Genomic DNA, 13,412 nt, shown 5'->3' on the forward strand with positions numbered 1-13,412 from the left:
CTCCGTAATGAGACACAACAAATGTCTGTTGTGTAAGTCACCCCATCCGTGGCATTTTGTTATAGCAGCCCGGGCACACGAATAGTACACATGTCATGAGTGTGTGCATGGCTACAGAGAGGCCACCCACAGGATAGGAGTGTTTACTCTGTGGTCTGAAAGCGTGAGGTGTTTTCACGAAATGAATGCTAACGATAACCCTGTGAGGAGGGTTCGGTCATGGTGCCCCTTTTATGACTAAGGAAAGTAAGACAAAGTAGAGTCACTTGCCCTGAGCTGCACATTTGTAAAGTGTCAGGGCTAGAATTCGAATCCAGGCAGCCTGGGCTCCCAAGCCCTTGTCCCGAAGGATCTAACTGAGTTAGCTGTCATCATTCCCAACATCCCAGAGCCAGGTCACGGTGGACCCAGATCTCCAACTTCTTTGTATATCATCACAGATGGAATCCATTGGAACTCAAGAATCCTAGAAGTCATTCACTGGAGGAAGGGAAGGGACCCAACTTGAAAGAGCAGAAGCTGAAATCTATGTAGGCACAGAATGAATTTGTTGGGGGAAGAGGCATGTGATAGAGAGGTCTGGGCCAAGTAAAAGGTGAGGGGAGAGGGTAATGTGGAGCCCAAATTTGGGAAGGCTAGGAGGGGGGGAATGTAGAAACCAGAGACTTTTGAAGAACATGGGGTCCCCCACCCCCTTTTTATACCCTCTCCTCCCTCTTGTTACTTGCCCATGGATAGAGAAGTGAAGTAACTTGCCCCAGGCCACATCACAAGGCAGGCAGCTGGCAGGTGTCCTTGAATCTCAAGTCCGCTCCCCTCTTACTTCCTTGATAGCTACTCACAAGGCACCGACTATGGGCCTGGTACCGGAGGCTGACAACACCCGGGTGAAGGACACGGCAGGCCTAGCCCTGGGGAGCACAGAGTCTGGAAGAAACGGATACATGTGCAGATCAGTCCCAGGGTGGTGAGGACCATGGTGGACAGGTGATCGTAATCATCAGTGTTCTATCGCCTCCCAGTAGCTTCCTTCTTTCCCAAGCAGTGTATTGGGCCTGTGCTCTCTGCCTTGAGAAATCTGATAGAGTAGAAGGAAAAAAGGCCCGTTGGTCTCTGCCTCTCGTGTTCCATAATTCTAAATTCTTCAAGTTCCCCTGGGGCAACCCAGGGCAGGTAGGGGGATAGATAAATATCCCAGAGAAGGAAGTGGAGGGGAGTGCTTTTTCCAGACAGGAAAACTCTTCACAGGTGCTGGGGGAGGGAAAGAAGACAAGGAGTTAATTAAGGGGAGAGAGCTGAGAGCCTGAGAGCAGAGACTCTGTTCACAAAGGGGGTCCGGGGAAGGCAGCAAGACCTCAGAACAGGTGTGCTGGTGGTAAGATCCATGCAGACAAAGCCACGGCCACCTTGCAGAGATTTAGAGACCCAACATGGAGTGAGCATTGCCTATGTGATGCCTGAACTTGGAAGGGGCCATGAAGAGAAAACCAGGGATGTCTTTAAGGCGACCTGTAATGAAGAGATGCCCCAGGACCGGGAAGACACCTCCCTTACCACAGCAACCCTCGAGAATCTAGAACATAGATTCACCACTGGAGAGAGGGGTAGCACCACACTGAGGGAGACTGACTTGGGATGGGGTTCAAAATACAGATCAAGAGGGGAGAGATGAAGATAAGGAAAGACATGCCTGGCAGGCCTGAGATGCATGCCTGCCCCATCGTAGGAGAGGCGAACTGAAGTACGTGAGCACATGCTGGCCCAGGACGGGCAGGGAGAGCATCCCAGGCCCAGGGAACCGCACATGCAGTAACACTGAGGGGCAGTGGCTCATGGGCCACAAGGAAATCAATGTGTTAGAACTAGGACGATGTGGAGCAGTGGAGGTGCCAGTCCAGAGAGGGAAGCCCTGTCTTGATGCAGCTTACACACCGGGTACATGGGCCCGAATTCATCTTGAACATAGGCTATCGACACATTATAATCAAGGAAGCTGGAGGATTAGTACTGGGTCTTTAAAGTCTCTTTAGGAGCAATATAGATGTTGGTGACCTCTTAAAATGAGGAAGTATGCAAAAGGACAGCAAAAATGGCAAAGAACTGAAAAGAACAAGGAGAGGGTGAATGGAAGAAGAGATCTTCAACAGCAGAATCTCCTGGACTTTTTTTTCTTATTTTTTTAGAGAGTTTTATTTGACAGAAAGACAGAGCACAAGCAGGGGAAGCGGCAGGCAGAGGGAGAGAGGGAAGCTGGCTCCCATTAAAGCAGGAAGCCCAATGCTGGGCTGGATGCCAGGGTCTGCCATCATGACCTGAGCCAAAGGTAGATGCTTAACCGACTGAGCCACCCAGGTGTCCCCCACTTCTTTGAGAAAAATAACAGAGATTTGTTTTCCAATTTTTAAATTTATTTTTATTTTTATTTTTATTTTTTTTGGAGAGAGAGAGAGAGAGAGAGAGAGAGAGAGAGAGTGAGTGCAAGCAGGGGAGGGGCAGGGGAAGGAGAGAAAGAACCCTAAGCAGGGTCCACACTCAGCACAGAGCCTGATGCAGGGCTTGATGCCCTAAGATCATGACCTGAGCTGAAACCAAGAGTCAGATGCTTAACTGACTGAGGCACCCAGGCTCAACTCCTCCCCCTCCCCCGACATTTTAAAATTTGGACCTCCCTGCTCTCACCCCTTCCAACTGAGCTCACTTCCCACCCTTAGTCTGAACTGATGGACTCTCTCCACCAGGCATTACAGCACGCTATATCACCAGCCTCCCCAGTCAGAGGAAATAGTGTCCGGGCTGGGGCTTAACAATCTCTATCCGGACCTTCTGTTAGAGGATGAATGATGTCACACTTTCCAGATAGAGACAGTCAACCATAGTCGAGCCTGGGCGATACTCAGGGCTCTTGGCCATCCTCAATTGGTCCCTCATCAAAGACCAGAAACAACTGAGGCCAGGGGTACTGGAATTCAAAGACATTCTGAGAACCTGCCCGAGAGCTGAGGTTGGCACTGGTGAGAGAGCAAATGGTGTCCCAAACACCTGAGCCAAATCTTGCATGAAAGCATGATCAGGACTCCAGATGCCTGTAAGAGGAGTAAAGGGTTCAGGTCCTTACTGAGCTCCTGGGAGCGTTCCAACACCAGGGTTACTGGTGCCGGTAGTAAGTCTTTCAGGAGCCCCTTGGGTACTTTCACATGGCAGTATCTGAAGACATTGGCCATGTGCCCCAGACAGAAGACTGGCAGCTGGACCTGGCTGCAGCCTTGGAGGAGGTACACAGTGCCCTGCTGGCCAAGCAGGTCAGGCCAAACAGTGTGCTGGTGGGGACAGCCACCACGGTGCCAGGGCACAGCTTGGCCATGGTGGCCCAAAGCACCTTGGTCCAGAGTGCATGATCCAGGCCATTGGCCCACATGGCCCAGCTCCTGGGGAGCCGCAAGACCCAGGCCCCCAGCGCTGCCTAAACTGACGACTGACAAAGCTCAACCCGGCTGTGGTCCTCAGCCACCTGCAAATCTCCTGGACTTAATTCATGATTGGACTTTGGGGGTGAGGCACACAGAGGAGTCAAGGATGATGCCCAGGTTTCTGACATGGGTTAATGAGTCAACCATAGTGATGTTAATAGAGCTAGAGTTACAGGAGAGGAGGCTATGTGGAGGAGGAGATAGTGAGTTGATCTGTAGATATGACGAATTTGCTATATCACTTAGGAAGCTTTTGGCTGCAAGTAACAGAAAAACCTATACCAACAATAATACATTAATTAATTATTGATAACATAGTTGGAAGCCCCTGTCCCAGATAGGATTCAACTGGCTGGTCATGAAGGACCCAGGTGCCATTCTTCTCTTGTTGGATTTGACCTATTTCTCATGGTTACAGATGATTGTCATGACTCTAATATTACCAAGCACAGCAATATCTAGAAGGAGAAAAGAAACCATCACTCATGTGTCTATCTAAGAGAGAGAAAAGTTTTCCTAGACATTCCCAGAAATCGTCCCGTCTGGGTCACATGCCCACTCCCTAAGCAATCACGGGCTTCCACCGATTGTCAGGCAAGAATTGGCAGCTGAGGAGTCGTCCACGCACCACTCCTACTAGGTGACTGTGGCACGTGCAAACGGAGATAATGTTGGAACCAGTTGGAGAGGAGGAACGGAAGACAGATTTCGGCTGAAGATAGCACAGAGCTTGAATGAGGAAAGCTGTAGATGAGCCCCTGCGGGGACAGAGCAGAAAAGAAAAAGAAGCCAAACACAGAACTCTGGAGAATACCACTATTTAAGGCAGTCCCTGAGGAAGAAAAATTGCAGTGCTATGGTTGAGAACTTGCCTCTGGATTCCAGCAGACCTCGATGGGAAGTCCAGTCCTCCTGCTTATTAGCCATGGACCTAACAGGTAAAGATCCCTTCATCACCCTGAGCCTTCCGTCCTCATCCATAAAATGGAACCAGGAAGTCCCACCTCCTGGGGCTGCTGCAAAGAGTTGATAAGAAAATGCCCACAGCAGCTCTCATGGGCACTGGTGAAGAAGAACAGCCTAGACAGTGTCTTGAGGGGCGAAGGGAAAAGCCAGAGAGTAACCAGGATGGGATGGTGTCATTGAAGGCATGGAGCGAGAGGATTTCAAGGAGGAAAGAGTGGGCAATTATGTCATCTGCTGAAAAGAGGTCGGGTCAGAAGTGGACTGCAAAATGCCCTTTGGATTTAGCAATTAGAAGGTCACTGGCACCCTTGACAAGAGCACTCTGAGTGGAGTGCTGGGGTTGGGAGCCAGGATGCAGAGGGTCAACAGTCAAGACCAGAATTCGACTTGCCTGGCTACGAACCAACATCAATGTTCTTCGCATGATGCCAGGAGGCGCTTCGTTTGGAAAATTCCCGTTTTAAGTCATGCCTCAGAAATACTCATTTGGAGAGCCATAAACAGTAGGATTCCACAATCTGTGAATGAAACGGCCCCTCTTCATCATTTTTAATTTTTTTGTGGATACGGCGAAGGTGGTTGTTTCCTTTCATTAGAAATATGTTGCGTGCTTTTGGAGGATTTGTGTTTACATTACTGTCTTATTGCTATATGGTTCTTTTTTATATAACATATTTTACAACCATAAAAACAAACAAACAAAACAAACAAAACCCAAACAACATATGTGCTTCACATTAAATTCAGAAAGTTCAAACCCCTCACTCTGTGCACGTTTTTTGAGGCAAAGTGTGGGACTAGCAAAACCCTCTGAGAAACGTGCAATTTGACAAATCCGCCTTTAAGAAATGATAGCAGTTGCTTTCGAGACCGGTTTGGTCATACGGATCATGTTTGTCAGGGCTGTCATTAAAAGCCTAATATTTTTCCCATTGCAGAATGTCTCCAAGTGATTCAGACATGGGCAGAGGCTAAGCACAGTCAATTTCGTGACCTCCCTCGTGCTACCCACCCCCTGTCCTGGCTATCTCAACTCCCCAGTGGATGATCTCTTATCCCTAGCAACAACTGCAGCTGCTACTGTTTCTTGACTCTGGCGAGGAACATGGGCTTAGGGCCAAGTCTACTGTCCAGGGCTCCCCATGGAAGATGCTAGAAGAGCACTACACACTCTCTCACCATCAGTGACCCAAGTTCACCACCTCGGCCGAACATCTGGATTGCAACACACAGAGTTCAGAGGTCTGGTGTGTGTGTCTGCACCTGGTCTAGCTATTTAAACGGAGCTGACCTCAAACCAAACACCCGGCCTCAGTGCTGTTATGTACACGGAGGCTGGGATGCCAAATATAAATATTAACTTCGGCATCTTCTCCCTGCAAGACTCTGTGACTCAAGGATGCGTATTAACCATCCACTGTGCACAAAAGCTACCGCATTCTATTCTCTGAGTACTGAACTCCTCTCCAAGGAAAGCCGATCTCCTTTCTGACCATTGTGAATGTTTGTTTGCTTGCTTTAATAATATCACAGCACCTTTCCACTGAGGGGTTCGCTGTCACCTCATCGGGTGGGGGGCACGCTGCAGATGTGCTTCCCATCCCCAGGAGAGGCTTGTGAGCAAGCACCATATGTTATTAAGACCTCTCAGAACTCATTGTCATTGCCAGGAGCACAGTCAGGGACACGAGAGGCAAAATGGGGCCATGAAGCGGACATGAGTCCTCGATGCCCAGCAGCTCTGAGCTGTTACTCCTCTTTGAAGTCAGCTAAAGAAGATAGATGAGAGACACGGGGGGGGGGGGGGGGTGTGGGGGGGGGGGGTGGCAGGTGTGGCTGAGAGCAGCCAGAGGCAGAACAGGTGTAGTAGTTTAAGGAAATGGTAGAGCATGACATTCCTGGGCACAGGAATGGACCTAGTTTTTCTGTTTCAAGAGAGACCTGAAGATACAAAGAGCATGATTTTTTTTTTTCTTTTTAGAGAGAGTGTGCGTGAGTAGGGCGGGGAAGGGCAGAAGGAGAAAAGAAGAATCTTTTTTTTTTCCTTTTAAAGATTTTATTTGCTTATGAGAGGGAGCAGGAGCAAGAGAGGAGGTTGGGGCAGAGGGAGAAGGAGAAGCAGGCTTCCAGCTGAGCGGAGAGCCTGATGTGGGGTTCAATTCCAGGACCCTGGGATCATGACCTGAGCCAAAGGCAGACAGTAAACAGACTGAGCCACCCAGGCCAAAGAGGGAGAGAATCTTAAGCAGACTTCATGCTGAACGCAGAGCCTGAGGCAGGGCTCCAACTCACGACCCCAAGATCATGACCTGAGCCAAAACCAGGAGTCAGACGCTTAACCAACTGAGCCACCCAAGCACCCCCCCGAGAGCATGGTTTCATTTCCATAAATGTGTATTACCAAACTGATGATAATATCCAAGGTAGTAAGTGCTGGGGGACAGAGGCGTGCACAAAATCCTATGGGGTTACGAGAAAAAAAGACCAACCTTAACTAGGATACTAATAAAAGTTTCACAGAGAAAGAAGCATTTGAATGGAATGATCAATCATTCTTTCATTTGACAAATGTTTTTTGAGCCCTGTATGTGCCGGCACCACCCTGAGCACCCCGGGGAGGACAGAGAAGGTCACTTCCATCAGGGAGCTGACTCTTTCAGGAAGCTAGACCACATGCGTCGTGGGTACTGGGCCCTGGGAGTTGCCCTTTTGGAGACAACATTCTGTGGGAACAGATGAAACAATCAGACAAGTCACTTCAAAACTGTGCCATGGGGGTTATGATCAGAGAAGGAAAGGAGGCTATGGGATGGTAAGAAGGGTACTTGGAACAACTGGAAGAGGGGGCAGTTCTGTCCTCCAAGGACGATTTCACAGCACCTGGACACATTTTTGGTTGTGGAAACTGGGGGAGCAGGGTGCTGCTTGCATCCAGCAGGTCAGGGCCAGCGATGCTGCCAGACACCCTATAATGCCCATCCGACAAGAGACTCCAACAGTCTGCTTTTGAGAATTATCCCACAGAGAATCATCCACCCTGAAATGTCAGTAGCGCCAAGGCTGAGAAACTCTGGCTTAGCCCTAGGTCAGGGGATGCTTTGGGGAAGAAGTGCAGTTCGATTTGAGAAATGGAGGATGCTGGAAGTTCGGAGGCTGAGGAAAAGGAGTCCAGCATCTAATCAGAGTTTGAAATAATGATGAGAGAGAGTCATCCCTGGGAACTCCAGCCAAGAAGGCAGGGAAGGTGGAAAGGAGTTGGTAGGAGATAAAACACAGAATCTGTTCTGTTCCCAAAGTAACTAGACAGTCTTCTATGCTGTATGAGAAAATGCGGGCTTGGTCTGGAGGGCATGATGGCTAATACAATCTCCCCACTGCCACCTCTCACACACATCTACCCCTTTGGAAAACTTTAAATCCAGTGATGTGATTTCATTTGTTTTTAGAAAATCCTCTCTAGGGGCACCTGGGTGGTTCTGTGGGTTAAAGCCTCTGCCTTTGGCTCAGGTCATGATCTCAGGGTCCTGGGATCGAGCCCCACATCAGGCTCTATGCTCAGCGGGAAGCCTGCTTCCCCCTCTCTCTGCCTGCCTCTCTGCCTACTTGTGATCTCTGTCTGTAAAAAAAAAAAAAAAAGAAAGAAAATCCACTCTAATGGCAGTGCAGATGACTGGAGAAGGGCGGGGTGGGGGGAGAGATTGGAGGCACAGAAGAGACTGCTACAAGAAAGAAATGATGACCGCAGGCCATGACAGTGAACATAGGGAAGCTGCAACAGACTCCTGAGAATAGACTTTTTATTTTTGATGATTAATTGGGTGTAGGGAAGGAAGGATTTGCTTAGGATAACTGTGAGCTTTCTAGCTAAGGGCTAGTGTGAGCAGTGTCGTGTGTGACAGGGAGGAAGTAATGTGTAGGGGACATAGTTCAGTTTACAAATATGGTGCTGATGGTCCTGTGGGGACTTCCAAGTGGACACATCATGTTCACAGGGAGAAAGGCAGATCCCCTCCTCACTTGGAAAATAAGAAAGTGGTCAGGCTGTCCAATGCAGTGGAGTTTAAGTAGGATGGGAAATTAGATGAAGCCATTGGACATGTCAATCAAGAGGTCATTGGTGACCTTTTCAAGAGCAGTTTCACTACAATAGTGAGCATGGAATTTACTTAAAAACACTTGATTACCCAAATGTAGAGGAAGAAAATGGGAAATGAATGTCTTTATATCTGGACAGAATTTGAATAGCAGACATTCTGCAGAAAAGGGGTAAATTGATTAAGCCGAAAACCAGATTAACAACAGGCCAAATCATAAGCGTTATTGTATAACAAAAACAGAAGTGTGGAGGCAAGCAGCTTCAGAGTCCACTTGGCAGCTTAGCAATGTCTTAAAGAGTCTCGACTCTTTCTACTTTTTTTGCTCTGTCACTCTCATGCCGGTGACCACATGGTCACAAAATGGCAGCTGCTGTTCCAAGTTTCACATCCTTACGTACATAACAGTACCTAAAGCAGGAAGGAAGATGCCAGGGACCAAAAGTAAGGTCACCTCACACTTCTCTCTCCTTTCATTGGAAGATTTTCCCTTCCGTCTTGTCCCATGCCTTCTCTTAGACCATTGAAGATGAAGGTAAACAGGACTGCCATTAAGTGGCTTGCACCCAATCGTGATTCTTGTCCTGGGGTTAGGCCCATGGCCACTTGAATAGAACTGAGATTCTGTTCACAAAGAAGGGGACCTGGCCATTGGGGTGACAACCAGTAGTGTCTGCCATAGGAAACCATCTTTTCATAGGGAGAGGGGAAATGAACCAGCGACCTTACAGAATGGGACAAGCCCTTGGGATGCTTTGAAAAGAATGATTAGCTTTCATCGTTAATAGTCACAGTTGAGACATTATAGAGAGATCCCCCACTAACTGACCACCCACTTTGAGCAGGCGTCCGATGGCTCTGCAGACCTTCTGTATCAGCGACATCAGGATATAGGTAACAACTGGGAGGGCGATGTTGGTGATGAAGTATACTTATTGAGGGTCTATTATGCGCCAGACACTTTATATTCATATTCTCAATCTGCAAGACACAGTGAGTTGGATAGATGCTACTCATATGGCCGTTGTGTAGAGGAGAAAACTAAATCACGTGGAGGTTCTGTGACTTGCCTGAAGTCCCTCAGCGGGTAGCAGCTGACCCAGGACCGCCTCACCCCGAAGTCCACGCACATGCTGATGACCCCTTACTGCTGCCCTGGATAAAAAGAAGCCCCTGGGAGGTTTTGTCACACCCTGGAGACAGAAGCAGTCACGTGTGGGAACAGAAGCTGCAATGCCGTGAGCTTTTCCCTTTTACCAGTGTCCTGAGATTTCAGCATTTCATTTCCCCACACAACATTGCAACTAAAGCACATCCAGCCGACGGCCCATTCCCTCCAGCTTTCCACCCTCATTAACGAGCTCGCTGGTCTTAGCCTGGCACCTGTGCGACCCAGAGACCGAGGTGGGAAGGCACGCTCCCAGGCTAGGTGCAGGGCATGGGAACTAGAACTTCTTCCTGGTGGGAGCAGTGTGGACGGGACAGTTTGGGGGACTCGGATGATATTCTGAGGGCACTCATATGGAGGAAAGGGGGACCTTCCACAAACGAGGACGGAAACTCTTGGGCGCTCAACAGGTTCTCAACTGGAATTTAGGTTCATGTCTTGAGGCGAGAGAAGTAGAACTTAGGGGACTAACTTTCTCGGCTCTGTGCTCAGCATTCCAGGGGCATTATGTCCCCGACCCTTACAGTGAGGTCATGGAGAAGAAACTTTTATGATCTCTGTTTTATAGATGAGGAAAAGGAGGCTGGGAGCATTTAAGCAATTTGCTTAGGGTTGTATAGCTAGTGAGTGGCCGAGATGAGATTGGACCCACCAAGAGCGGTCCCTCCACACGATCACCCGTAACCATGATGCTTTGCTCCTTGGGGATTCCTTAGGTACTGCTGTGAAGACACAGCTCCAGGCACTGAGTGAACCCAGGGCAGGAGCAGGAGGAAGGGGTTCTTGGAACCTACAATCTTTCTGTTTCTTTAAAGTCCTATTTCTGTTCCAAATACAATCCAAAGTGTGTATATTTCAGGAGGAGCTCACATACATAATTTAAATCACGGCAGCATGTTGGAAAGGCATTTTAACAGCACCGCAAATAAAAGCAAAGAGGCCATAAATACTATATAACCCCTTAGTGAGGCCTATCGTGCCCTGGGGGTTGGGTGAAGGGGCCTTGTGTTTTTTTCCAAAAGAGAGAACCCTAAGGCAAGCCAGCCTTTCTCACAGTTAATACAGGCCTGCTCTAGACTGGGTCTTGACTAAGTCCTTTCACTGACCAGAACCTAGTTCCAGGCACTAATGTCAACCCCTCTATCTCTTGAAATTGCTAACAGAATTTGGATTCCTCTTGCCAGACACTAGAGCTATGATCCAGAAATGGCATTATCACAAGTCATAATCAAAGCTTAAAGCAGAGTTGTGCCTGAGTGGCTCAGTTAGTTGAGCGTCTGCATATGGCGCAGGTCATGATCCCGGAGTCTTGGCATTGAGCTCAGCATCGAGCCCCACATTGGGCTCCCTGCTCATGGAGAAGTCTGCTTCTCCTTCTGCCTGCTGCTCTCCCTGCTTGTGCTCACTCTCACTCTCTCTCTCTCTCTCTCACTCTCCCTCTATCTCAAATAAATAAGTAAAATCTTAACAACAACAACAAAAAAAAAACCCACAAAGAAAAAACCTCAAAGCAGAGGGACTCCGAAGCAATAGTATACCCATCCGACCCTCCTCTAGCCCACAGTGCACTTATAGGGTACCCTAATATGTGACTTAGAACACTGCATCTCTCAGTCTGAGTGATACAACCTTGCGCCAGGGTACAAGACGTAGTGGGTGGAGGGCAGCCTGGATTTCACTCCTCGCTCTGCAAAGCACAATAAAAAATGGCAGCACTGACCCAGGTCTGGCCTCAGATTCCCAGAATGTTTTCCAGTGTTTAAAAGCAGGAAGCTGGGGGACATGTTCTCACCCAGCTTAAAGGGAAAGAAGGAATCTGAGAACTCTTTTCTTGTTGAATTACTTAAATCCTGCAGCTCAGCTTAGAAAGACTCAATTAAGAGGAGTTGTTGGAAAACCTCAGAACCATGAAAGGCCCAAGGCCATGTTCAAAAAGCTTTCAAAAACTGTTAGCACGGAACAATTTTGTTTAGTTCACAAAATTGGCATTGACCCGGCCCACACCTCTCCCACTAGCTTCATCTCAGCCTCATTCCCAACTCCTCATAACAGAGGTAGAAGGAAAATGCAAGGCTTTGGAGGGTGGGTTCTAGATTTCAGTTTAGAATTGGTCACAGTACTTTTGAGCTGTGTGACCCTGGGCAAGTTACTTAATTTCTCTGAACTCCAATTTTCTCACAGGTTTATCACAGTGGATAAGTGGGATAGTGACATATACAGCACTTTATATTATGCTTGCCCCTTGGAAAATGGAGAATGCATAATAATTACTATTAACCCAAGCAGTGCTGGAAGAAAGAACTCAGGAGTGGTCAGCCAATGCAACACTTCCTCTCTTCTTGCCTCAGCACCCACTGGGGTAGTGACCAGTGTGATAAGAAGTATGTATGTACGACTAGAAGTGGGCATGACCAACTCTATCTTTTTTTTACTTGTCAAGCATCTATCGATGAGGAATTGACCTAAGTGTAGTGGTGAAGATAAAGATGAAAAAAAAAAAAAAATCCACTACCCTTAAAGAGTTTGCAGATTGGTAAGAAAAGACATGGCAAAAGGGCATCTGTTATTATCAGTTCAGAAAAAACTGTGCAGGCATCTGTCATTTATCTTCTCTTTGTTCCATCCATCACCTGGAGGGACCAGCCCTTCCTGCATGTCTTATGACACCTGATTCATCCTGGGGACAGCTGCCTGGACCAGAGCTAGACACTGGACTGGACCAAGCCAGTCAAATTCTTTCCTGGGAATTTAAAACTGAGTGGCTTAGAATTCAGACTCAGGAGGAAATTAATCATGATGGTCTGTCTAATATCAAAAGCGTTATAACCTCAAGGCTGCTAGAATTCTCTGCCTTGGGCACACCAGTGACTAAACAGAGAATTTCAGAGGAAAGGAATAATGGGATGCCAGGTAGCTCTAGAAAGACATGGCAGAAAGAGACCGAGGGAGTAGTCTTCTAGGTTCCTAATGGCTTTTCAGTCCCTATGAGTCTCAGCTATACTTACCCCTGCCCCAAATGGGACTTCAAAGTCTTCTCTTCTGATAAATCCCTTTTTATCCAAGCAGTGGATGCCCCCTGGTTCCACAGCAGAGCTAAATGTGTAGGACCCACTGACTGGAGATAAGAAGTTGCCAAAGGCCACTCAGATAGGATTCTTTTAATCAAAATAACTGCCTCTTGAAAGTCTGAGTAAATTAACCGTTTGGTTTTAATCCAAACAACTGTTTGGCAATTGATCTCATTTGAACAGGTCCAGGAAAACAGGAGTATCCTCTTTTGCTCAGTACGCCAGGATGGTAAGTGATGGTGGGTCATTATGAAGAGTTCCCTGAAAAATACATACTTCTGGGGAAATAAAATTCCGAAAGTCGTGGATAAAAAAAGAAGTGCAATTAGTATTATTTTAGGCCCTTTCAGCCCTTGTGATTTTTAAAGGGAGCCAACCACTTGTTTTGAGGTCTTGGGTTTCTTGAGTATGTACTTAGTGGGCTTAAGGGACACTCTGTGTCCACATCACACATTGTGTAGAAGACCGGACAGCCGGTCAATGACCCAAACATAGTGTCCACCCAGAAGATCTTGTAAAAAAGCATAAACACAATTACTTTTATCTAAGCAACCTTTCTGAATATCCTGGGCTTGCCAGTACATTAGCAACATTACTTTGCCATCACTGAAGCCTCTAAAATTTAATTCAGGGAAGTCTATGAAAGAGG

General features: G+C 47.7%; 1 pseudogene; it reads right to left on the reverse strand.

The window, feature by feature from the left end:
* Positions 1–2,826: 2,826 nt before the first annotated feature.
* Positions 2,827–9,659, reverse strand: LOC116588952 (annotated as a pseudogene).
* Between the last annotated feature and the right edge of the window lie 3,753 nt (positions 9,660–13,412).

This window comes from Mustela erminea, chromosome 1 (genome assembly GCF_009829155.1).
Source record: "Mustela erminea isolate mMusErm1 chromosome 1, mMusErm1.Pri, whole genome shotgun sequence".
NCBI classification, from domain to species: domain Eukaryota; kingdom Metazoa; phylum Chordata; class Mammalia; order Carnivora; family Mustelidae; genus Mustela; species Mustela erminea.